Below are 12,145 nucleotides of genomic sequence, written 5' to 3' on the forward strand. Positions count from 1 at the left end.
CCTCCCCATAGACTAACATTAGGTGCACTCCTGTGTAGAAAAGTCAGCGTGGCGCGTGTACCCTGTCCTGTTGTAGAGAAAGCTTTCAGTTTGTAAAAGGTAAATATGCATGTAGTTAAATAAGAAAAGAACTAGGTAAAAAATACTATTTCTGCTTAAAAAGCTGACTTTTCATAGCAGAAAGCAGATCGGCAACAAACTATTAGTAACACAAAATTTGCATCTTTCATTTTCTTTCTGTCTTTCTTTACTGATGACCCGGCAGAAAGAAAGCTCTGCAGGGCCATGAATACAAAACCTTTCTTTTTCATTATCATAATGCAGAGAACCTGAGCTAAATGGCAAATTATATATATATATATATATATAAGCTATATATCTATATATATATATATATATATATATCTATATGTATTCATATTTGCACAGTGGAGTGCAAAGGAGTGAGTCATGAGTGAACGGTTGTCACCCACATGGCAATGAAAGGAGTGAGTCAGTGAGAATGGAAATACCCAAATGGCAATGAACAGTGAGTAAGCAAGATAACATCTCAGCATCTGTTTCAAAGTCTGAATGAAACATTCCACCAAACCGTCTGTCTGTGGATGATAATTAGAGGTGCGGATGGGATGCATTTTTAATATTTTGTATCTTTGCTGTAATCTTTGAGACAAAAAGTTTGGTCCATGATGAGTCAATATATCTTTGGGGATCCCTGCTCTGGCTATAATCTGCATAGTTCTTTAGCTAGCATCACAAATGCACTTGTAGACCTCAATGGAACTGCTTTCAGGTATCATGTTGCATAATTTACCACCAATAATATATGCATATACACGGAATCAGAAGGTAGTAAAGGGCCTATAATGTCCATCGCAATGTGTTCAAAGGGAGTGGAAATAATTGGCAGTGGGACTAATGGGGTGGGGCGAACTCGACCCGGTGCTACTCGCTGGCAGTCTGAGAATGCGGCTACATATTTCGACAGATCATGATAAAGTCCTACCCAATAAAATTGAGCCAATGTGCGTTCCCTAGTTTTATCGACTCCAAGGTGTCCTGAAAAAGGGATGTCATGCGCAAGCCTCATGATCTCGGTCCGATAAGACTGTGGAATCATTAATTGTGTTACACGCTGTCCTCTACCATGGCAGGGTTCACTCTATATAACAATTACCATTTTATAATGAAATATGGGTAAACTAGCCTCCCAGCGCCTTCAACAGCCTTATTGTCAATAAACCGGACCTGCCCCCAAATGTGTACCAGTATGGAATCGTTTTTCTGGTCCCACACTAGGTCCGTGCTTGAGTCCCACAAGTCTGTTATACTGAGATGGGCTGGAGTAGACTCTGCCCCAGATGGCCCAGTAACCTCACCCGCTTGGTCACACTGTGTACCAACTCCCTTTGACTTGCGTTTGTTTCCAGCACAACATTTTCCCACCAGACCCTAGCTTCATCTCACTGATGCTCCCTCCCACTTTTTGATCCTTCTCTCTCTTTTTGTTTTTATAGGATGAGAAGTGGTGGAAAACATTTCAGTTATGAAGGGCAAAATGTCACCAATCGATTCCCCTTTCTCTTTTTCTGCCACGTTTACACGTGTGAGCGGGGCTGCCATTAATTTTACCAATTCACTATAGTTTGGCCAGCCCCGGCTCAGAATTACTGGGTGTGGTAGCCTTTCCACTTTCTACTGGGTGTGACGCTTAATCAGTCCCACCGATAAATATACTTTTAGTCTGGGGTATGTCACCGTGTCTCCATGGCTACAGAAGATAGCCACCTTACCTTGTGGCTGCCACGACACACCACCCAAGACAGCTGTTCGAGTTAAGGTCTCCTTAAACCCTGTGTCCACTAACGTGTACATTTTCACTTTCCCTATAACCACATCAAATACAAGGCCCCTCCCGACCATCTCCCCATCATTTACCTGCAAATAACAAGCTGCGACGTCATACATTCTGGACAATTTAATTGTACACCACATTATAAATATTTTTTTAACTAGATCAGATAAATACAGCTGTTCCGGTACTGTAAGTTGTCAGTAAAAAACAAGCAAAGCAGATAAATAAATAGTTTATAACATTACTTACCAGTTTTTTTTTTAATTTAAATAAATGTGTAGTGCTTATTTGTGCTTTTGTAATATATATTGAATCTTAAAAGCGAGGGCAGTCATTCACTCCAATCCTTGGGTCTCTGACCGAAGCAGCTTTATACCCATGTTTATGGCCACAGTCATATGATGCACTTTTGCTTTTGCTGTATTTTGTAATAGAAGCCCCTAATGTTCTCTTCAATGCATCACAAGGAGGGCTGATTGAATCAGACAATTTTGCGAGAGATTTGACTCTGCAAACATTTAAAATATGCGCCAGTACCATCAAAACTGATATGTAGGGAATCGGGTACTGATTTTTTTGTTCCTAGTGCGTATTCAATGGAAAGACTAATTTGATTTCCCGACGGAAAGACAGAATACTTTATTGATACTCAGGCACCGAAATTAGAGTGGTCCGGCACAATATAAAAATTTTCTTAAGTTAAATGTTCTTAAGTTAATTCTTAAGTCAAGGTTCTGCCTAGAGAACAAAGTAAGTTTTAAGTAAAAAAACAAGCAAAGGAGATAAATAAATAGTTTATAACATTACTTACCAGTTTTTTTTAATTTATTTAAATAAATGTGTTCCAGTGCATTCCAGCTCGACTACACCACTGTCAAGGTCTGATTTCCATAGGATTTGGAATCCATTCATGGCCATTATACTACATAAGTGCATGGTGTTTTAGCAATAAATAGTCTTCAAAATACCATTTGTAAAATTGTCATTGCTTATCAAGGTAGATTCAATTTCTCATATTATCAATCTGAACTATGTGGCACTGAAGAATTGCTCTAACTGTTAATGAGCACAGTCAATTCAGTCCACATATGCACTATAGCATCTGTTATAAATATACAGTATACTCAGCCCCTACCTGGTGAGAGTGCCTTTCTGAAATTATCAGTTTGGGACTACAGTAGCTAAGATTAAAAATGCAGAATACATAAGCATGGATTAAGTGTCAAGAAGATGTAACCTAGGGCCTACAGGATAATGGCTCAGTGGGGAGGGTATTTCCAAATATTGGTGTGTGTACTGAGCTGAATATCTGTGGATTGACATTTAAGATCAATCAAGTATCAATGTTCAGGGTAAACTCCAATACTCCAACATAAGTTTGCAACCCTTGTAAACATGGATAAAAGGTTTGTGAAGCTATTGCGTAAGGATAAGAAAAATGAATTAATAAATCAATTTGTATAGTATTTGTAGTACAATTGAACACTACATGTTGTGACTGTTTTTGTAGTGATTTGCTATGGATAAATCTTTCACAGTAAGATTGTGTGTGTTGCCACTTGACAACAAACGCTTCCATGCTGAAGCTTGCCTCAGCTTTGATTCACACAGTTAGACTTTGAGGTGAAGTTGCAGAAAATGTCTAAGGTTCTCAGGATGGGGCAAAAAAGGTGTTAAATTAAATAAGCTGAACTATCAGTATGACTACCTCTGGACCTAAACCCCAATGAAAAGTGTGGCCTGGAAGGAAAAACAATGGTAGCTACAAGACATTGCGTGCTACACAAATGTATTTGAGGACTCATAGTGATTTAATGCAGATTCGTGTTCTATAAATTTACAGGTGATCGTGCATAATAATAATAATGAAAGACTACTTTATTGTGCAGTTTTTCTATGAATAATTTTGCTGTAGTATTACAAATAAAACCCCATTCAGCAGTATTTATTCAAATACCTCCCTTAACTTCCTGAGCAATGGATTAAGTCAGAACATACTTGAAAGCAATATTAGGCATGCATGTGCCAAAGTATGGCATCCGTCACTTTTATAGCTTTCGTAAAAACCTGCAGGTTTTGAGAAATCAAATAATTTGCATCATGCAGCTTCTGATAACCTCTGGAGTGCACTTCAAATTCAGCACATGCCCATAGCACCTATCTGCTTGCCCCATTTTTAAATGAAAACCAATGGTTTCTATTAAGAGATCTGGCAGAGACTCTGACAAGCCAGTCAATAACTATGTGAGGTTACTTCATTAATGCTGTAATGTCTGATAGTGTAAGGTCTAAAAAACAGGTTCCTGACAGCACCACATGAAAATGATAGAGATTCTGCATCTTCCCTTTGTCATTGTCTGTTGCCTAGCTTATTCAAAATGTGGCATTTATGTATTCAGCATTGATGAATGTTGCAGGGTTTAAGTACTTTTTTTTTCTATCTCTAATGCAGCACCGATTGCACATTGTTCTTTTTATATAACCTCACGCTGTCAAGGTTTAGTGGGCTGAGGGGTTGCAGACACAGGCTAAATAGCTTTTTGTTGTAAACGGTTAGGCTGATGTGTGACAATGCATCATGAGAGAGGCTAGGGTTAGGCTTGTGGAATGGCGGAAAAGTGGGTATTATTAAAGAGGAGCGTGCAGCTGGACTGGGGCCGAACTTTTTGTCAGAGCTAAGGTAGGATATGCTGACAGTAATTACAGAGGGAGCCTCTACCTCTATTAAGTTCCAATGTTGAATATTTTTCAACTGTTGTCAGTGATGCATTAATCTTGGGAGTGATTCAGTCAAGACGAATGGGGTTAGTAAACATTTTTTTTTTTTTTTGCAAAGCAGAATCTGACACAGGTGCTTTCGGTTTGGCTACTTTCTGCAATGAATTACTGTTATTGCTGCCATAGTCAAATAGCCACAACATTTAAATTTGACTCATGAGTTAAAGCACTGTGAATCGACCCATGCGTCAGGTATCAGTGGGTTAAAGTTGTGTCTACTGACTTTTCTAACAGCTTTCATCAGTAGACATTTTCTACAACTGCATCCCAGAGTCAAATTGTGTGAACCACAGCCAAGGCAAGGTGCAGCATAAATGCTGCTGTTAAGTGTTAACATACAATCAGACCAGGCTTTTTCCACACTAAATCACAAGAAGAATAATCACAGCGTGTAATGTTCAAGTTAATGTACATCAAGTACAATAAACATGTATTTTATTTGTTATTTTTCTTATCCTTATTCAACATCTTAGGGGAATTTTCAGTGGATTAAAGATGTGTCTGTAAATATTTCACACAGCTTTTCAGGAGTTCGCAGTCCAATGATGTTTTGCAGGGGCACTAAAGTAATCAGTCCTTAATTGACTTATTCATCTTTTGCTAAAAGAACAAGAGGACTTGCTCAAAAATGCTAAGGGGTTGGCGAAGATTATTTTTTAGTTGACTTTCTTGTACGAGATGACAATAATTAACAGTGTTATACTTATGTGATTGTGATTGGCTGAGAAACACTTATAAATGCATTTCATTTACAGGCGAAAACATTTTTTTTACAATGGCAGCAAGGCCACAAGCAAGTACAGCAATCCTACTATCATACAACCAAGGGTTAGTAGTAGTTGTAGAGGTTTAATAATGTTTCTTAATGCTCTCTTAATGCTTGACAATAAACTATGATGTCCTTCTTTAGGAGGACTGCAATGTGCAATATGGTTAGTGTATTTTTGGGTATACATAGACACTGTAGACATTTATCCAGTAAAGCATGTAGTACACATTGCTGTCTAAAAGGCTAGATAAGTAGGGGGCCTGTAATACCTTAATAGTTTTAAATGTTAGCCTGTATTTATGACTAGCATTGCATCCTCTGTGCGATACCTCATACCCAAGTGAGCACCGGGTCCATAATAATGAAAACTCATATAAGAGCTCCATATTCAGGCTTTAAATTAAGCTATGAGCAGACATTTCCATGTGATTGAAAGTATATCAAGTTAATCTCTTCAGCTCATGTAGGTTATGTATTTGGCTCAAACACTAAAATGCTATAGAAGAATAAAAAGTGCTGAATATGTTACTGTATCTACCACCACATCTGAGTAATATCTACCTACCTTTATTCCTGTAAAATCTATTTCTCTGTAAAACAGCATTTCAGTAAACAAGTGTTAGGAATACTGTATGTTTGGCCTCAAGGGTGCATATACACTTGATATTATTTTCCTGGGAACTGCAGAGTCTGAAAGTCTTGTTGTTCATTTGTTTTGTTAATTAACTCACTCTATCCCCTTTATATCCCCTTTACTCAAATCCAGGGTTCAGACACTTCTTTGCTCTTGTGTGTTTATCTGTATACAAGAACCCCTAGAAATGTAGTATTCTTTTGTACCGTCTATGTACAACAACAACAACAATAATAATAATAATAATAATAATAATAATAATAATAATAATAATAATAATAATAATAATAATAATAATAATAATAATAATAATGTTTGTAGTTGTCCTACTAAAAGTAGTATAAAGGAATGTGGCAGGGGTGATGTCAGACCAGGGAAATGAAACAATAACACAGAAAGTACAGGGCTAAACTAAGGCACAAGGGCGATCAGCTTTTTATTAATTAGACAAAAAACAAACAGTTGAACAAACAAAATACACAAAGAAAAGGGCACTCTGGCCAAAGTAAAACAAACACAAACTATAAATACACTTTTAGTAAAACGAGTACCTTGGTTCGCTTTCTGGTAGCATTCGCTCTCTCTCTTAACTCCTCTTAACTCTCAACTGCTCTGAGCCCGGAGTGGGTCTTTTCGCTGGTCTCAAATAATAAATCTAAACACCAGTGGTTCTAACCTTTTAAAGAAGCCTCCAATTATAAAGGCCATTCAAATCTTGAAATGTTACTTTAAGCTGTGATTTCGATATGGCAGTGACAGAGCTGTTTGTTTTAAATGAAATAATAAAATGCTATTGGAAGTGGAACAGCGATTATCTGCAGGCCTGGAACCTACTGTGTGTGTGTTAAATGTATTGCTTTTGTAACGCATGTATTTCTTTATGTTTACTTCCTGGGCGGTTGAAGGCATGCGGCCTAAAGCCTTGTGCCTCTACGTACCCAGGGTGTGCTGTAATAATTGTCTTTCCACCGTGGGTTATTCCATCACACACTCCCAGAGATAGTGCTGCTCCACATACAAGAATCTACAAATATATGTCTGGCTCAGGAAGTGCAACATGAAATGAGTAATCATAACTGTTAGTAATACAATGTGTATGGCAGTTTTAAGACTGGTTTAGATGTCTTCATGTAAAATTTGCCAGTTAACCTACATAAAATGTAGTAGCACAAATTGTCGATTTGCTCCATAAGAGTTTTAGAGTTCTGTTAATTTTCCTATATGTAGATAGAACAAGTGATAATGAAATTTTCTCACGTTTCAGTTGACAATTGATGTCCTTTCTAATTTTGCATGAGGTGAAATTATGTTTATGCTGTCCAAGATGTGGGAGCACTTAATAGAATTATAGGGAGAGTGCTCTTAGAATTAACATAATACAGAGACTTGAAACTGAAAAGGCACTAATGTTGGCAAGCATTACTTTGTGTGTAGCGTTTTAAAATGTGCTGACATTTTCAAATTGGGTCATAACTTCATGAGTAAGTTCTGAAAAAGTTAAATGCCAACGTACCATTTGAAAATGAAAGGGCACCTGTAATTCCAACTTTTGTGTGTATACATTTTTGCTATTCTGAGAGTAACATGATACAAATTACACACAATGATTTCAGATTCAACAATGGCACTGGTCAAGTTACCATGACAAATCTGAATAAATTAGTACATTTACTGATAACAAATGGTTTACCTGTGCAGGTAAATTGCAGGTTGTGGTATTATCATAACTTGTGGTGCCTCTCTCTCTCTCTCTCTCTCTCTCTCTCTCTGTCAGTGGACAACCTGTGATCCCACAACAAGCTGTGTCTCTACGCCCAGGGCTAGCAACCAGCCTCTGGAGGCACACAAGCCAGCCCTACCTGTATCTACATGAGCTCCTTGAGTGCCTGTTCAGTAGGGTGTAATGCTGCGCGTTGAGGAGAAAGATCGGCATCGCCAGTGTAAATCTCCATGTGGAATCCCCAGAGAAGACCAGCCACTTCACACAGCCAGGATGCAAACCTGTGCTCCTGTGACTGTATCTCTTCCCACCACAAAGCCGGTGAGCCAATCAGGGACCCTCTTCCCCTTCATTCATAACCTGTGGCTACAAGCACAATTTGAACCTGTCAGATTACACAATACTACTACGACTATGACTACTACTACCACTAATACTAATAATAATAATAATAATAATAATAATAATAATAATGTTTGTGTTTTTATTCATTATACCACATTTTCCATATAATCTCGCCCATCTTAGTAAACTTTTGTACAACCACTGTTTTTTCTGAAATAAAACAAACTGTAAATGACACTGACAGTAAGGAACCATTTACGTGCATGTACAGAATAAGCATTAACAGGTTGAATATTTGATTTATAATTTTGAAACCATAGCAAATGTTTTTTCTTTTTTTTTCAGGAATCAAGTACTGCAACTTGTACACAGCAGAATAAGCACATCAGCCCAATATGCTTTTTTTCCAGTCTTTTGCTGATGAATTTTAGTACCTGTGAATGGCTTGCTCTGCTATTTCTGACTTGTTTTTTTTTGTTACCTACTTTATTGCTTCAGTTTTTGTTTGAAAATGACCATCTCTATAAGATCTTTGAAAAAATTGATTAACTTAATGGAATATCTCTATCTATCTATTGATCTTATATATCTATTCTATATATATATATATATATATATATATCTATAGATCTATATATATATATTATATATATATATATGTGTGTCGAAACATGTAGTTCTACTTTGTTTTGCTCGGTTTAGTAGCCAAAACATGTTTTAACTAATAAATTAAGATACATCTAATTTTTTATACAAATTCAACAATGTTAAAAAAATATTACATTTCTTATTACATTGAAGATTTTGTTATTTATGTTATTTATTTATTATGCTGATCAGCTATAATTTTAAACAATATATATAGTTATAAAGTCATATTTACTATCCAACCTTGCCTCACTTATTTTCTTGACTGATTCATATATTAATTATGTAGTGCAGACTCATCCAGAGGAAAATTAAATACCCTTTGGGAGGACTATTGTACCTCTTTGGGCATTTTAGCCCCCTGTCAGTAACAATAGTCTTCCCTCAGGTCAATCATTTTCTACTATAGCCCTCCTCTCCATACATATATATATATATATATATATATATATATATATATATATATATATAAGGATATAGAGGACGGTAGTCCATTACTTTGAACCCCTTTGATCCGAATTGCCTTATTGACTGCACTGCAAGCGTGTCCCCAACTAATTCAAAATGGCTGACAGGTCAAAACAGAAAAGTACTTGCTCTAGCTGAAAAATTATTGAACGGTTGGAAAAGGCTGAACACACTGTTCACCTTGCTAAAGAGTATGGTGTGGGAAACTCAACAATTATCCACACAAAAACTGCAAAACAAAAACTTTAGAAATTCTCAAGTCACAGCGCTGCGAAGAACTATGCGACTGTCAAGACAATGCGAGAGAAAAAAGCTTGTACATGTGGTTCATGCGCAGGTTATCAGAGTGCCTAATAGAAGGTAACATAAGAGGAAGGATCAGACTCAGAATGCAACCCCAAACTATGAGAACAACAATGATAACGGAATAAAAGCCACATAGCAGTTATCCTTAACAACTGAAAGGTTGATTAAGGAGTTACTGGAGGTTTACAGGAGGATTACTGGGGGATTGCTGTGGCTGCACAAAATTGCCCTGGAATCCACATTTGAGAATCACTTTATTGAGTACTCTTACCTATAGCAGGTTAATTTTTTTGTTAAGATCTTCAGGGTATTTCTAGGAACTGCACTACTTTATTTTGATTAAAAAAAAAAGAAAAGAAAAAGTATTTTAAAAGTATAAGGTTGTTTCATTGGAATCATTGGAGTTTACAGAGAAAATATTTAGACTGGTATTCTTTCTCTTTCAATATATTTGTAGTGACACATTGCACTGAGAGATTGAATGCATCATTGTTGCAGACTGTTCAGTGTTCCACTTGAAATGGTGAAACACACTTGTAAGACAAAACCTGAATTGTGATAGAGTTGTATATTTTCTCATACAATCTATTATGTTTTCTACATAAGAAATAATTGAGTTTCGATATTGAACACCAGTTCCTTTATAAACCACTGTAATTAGTGAAGCCACAAATGTTTCAGATTAAAGGGTTAACACATTGAGACTCATTTTCAAACATTGTTAGTTCTTGTTAGGTCAGATAAAGGAAGAACTGACACAATCTGATTTATTTCATTTTTAGGGGGTCTACTTATAGGCAGTAACAGGAATGGGGAACTGTAAATGAAATTAGAAGACCCAACGTTTTCATTAAATTGCTGAGATTTCCAAAGCAGTTCAAAGAAGTTTCCCCATGGCATAAGTAAAAAAAAAAAAAAAAAAAAAAAAAAAAAAATAGAACTTAGTATCTGAGAAACTGCACATGAAACTATATAAAAAAAATGTAAAATGTTATTTTGAAGCTACTTGCTCCTCAAGACAAATTAAAAACTCTTGAACACCAACAATGTAAACAGAAATATTATTTGTTTTAATAGACATAGTGTTCTGCTGTTTTACAGATTGGTAACTATCTACAGTAGAGATATGACATCTTTAACACATGGATGTAGTTATGCTGGTCATTTAATCTTTTTCCTTTCTTTACATTGCTTGACCTAAAAATAATTAAAATAATAATAATAAAAAAAAAAAATGTAAAAAAATACATGGGGTTATATGCGTAACAACTAAAATAAGTCTCCTTAGTTGAATTGCCACTTGGTTCCAGTCATTAAGACTTTCATGGTTAGCATCTTGGTCTGACCGAGCAAAAATAAGCACTTGCTTTGCAGCTTTCAATCGTAAACTTTTGCCAAGAGGAAGCAGGTAACGTATTTATTTGCTAATGAGATTTCCAATAAATAATCTAAGTGTGCTTGTGGCTAAAATGGTCAAATACAACATCCAAGATAAACAATATTTCATAAATGGATTATTCCTGTGTTTTTGTTTCTGTACTTCTTTATAAAGCCTTTCTGCCAAAGTAAGTGTTGAAAGAACTCATGCTTCAGACATGCAATGTACATACTGTGCAATAGTAGTTTTAAAATCTATTATTAATAGAAAATAAACAATTGCATTGTAGAAAATAAACAACTCACTCTCTGATTTATTGCTACATGCACCATATGCAAAACTTGGAATGCAGCCCACTTAAACTAAAGAAACTAAAGGATTGGTCCAATATGTCAATGAAATGATAGATGCATTTATAGCTTGTTGGCTAAATAAGAGCCCTCCCTCTCTCTGTGAAGCCATTGATAAATGTCGGGCCACTCTGGTTCTAAAAAGTCTGAAATCCTTCCTCAGGCCATGCTGGCCCAATTTCAGAGCCTTTTTTTCTGTCCTAATAAGTCAAGGGTGACACGGACAGAAACTGTTCAAGATTTTTACACCAGGGAGCTATTCACAGCTTGACTGCAAGACAGTATCTGGTGAAAGTTAATGGGGAGACTGGAGCTCTTGACCACCTAAATAACAACCCATGGTCCCTTAACCAGACAGCTACTTGTGCAACCACCAGGTATTGAAACAAAATAATCAATATTTAAATATTGATTTATTCATCTTGCTGTAATATGTCAGTTGATTATTCTTCAAATAAATATCTATGTTGTCTTACAGGCTTACTTGTTTTGAAACTTAACCCTGAACCCTGCAGAAAAACTAAACCTTAAATCACTATAATGTGTTTTTTTTTTTTTTTTTTTTAATATAGCTAAAATGTTTATTCAAAGAGAAACATACAATATAATTATGTAAACATATAGAATTGAAGAACAACTTATTGGAACTTATTAAAAATCTGTCCACCATACATGGAAGAAATGTTCATGATGAGTGTAACAGAAGGCTCACAGCTTTTGGGTGTCTTTAATTCAACCATCTAAAGTGTAGATTCAATGAAAAATACAGCGCCTGCTTTAATTCCTAGTTTTATGGTAACATTCACTCAATTTGCAGAATATATGTGCTTTAAATAAATAGATTATTGAATGTTTCTGGCTTATTTGTGGATGAGTGGTGTGTCCTTCCTTTCT

The sequence above is a fragment of the Polyodon spathula genome, chromosome 5 (assembly GCF_017654505.1).
Source record: "Polyodon spathula isolate WHYD16114869_AA chromosome 5, ASM1765450v1, whole genome shotgun sequence".
In the NCBI taxonomy this organism is placed as follows: domain Eukaryota; kingdom Metazoa; phylum Chordata; class Actinopteri; order Acipenseriformes; family Polyodontidae; genus Polyodon; species Polyodon spathula.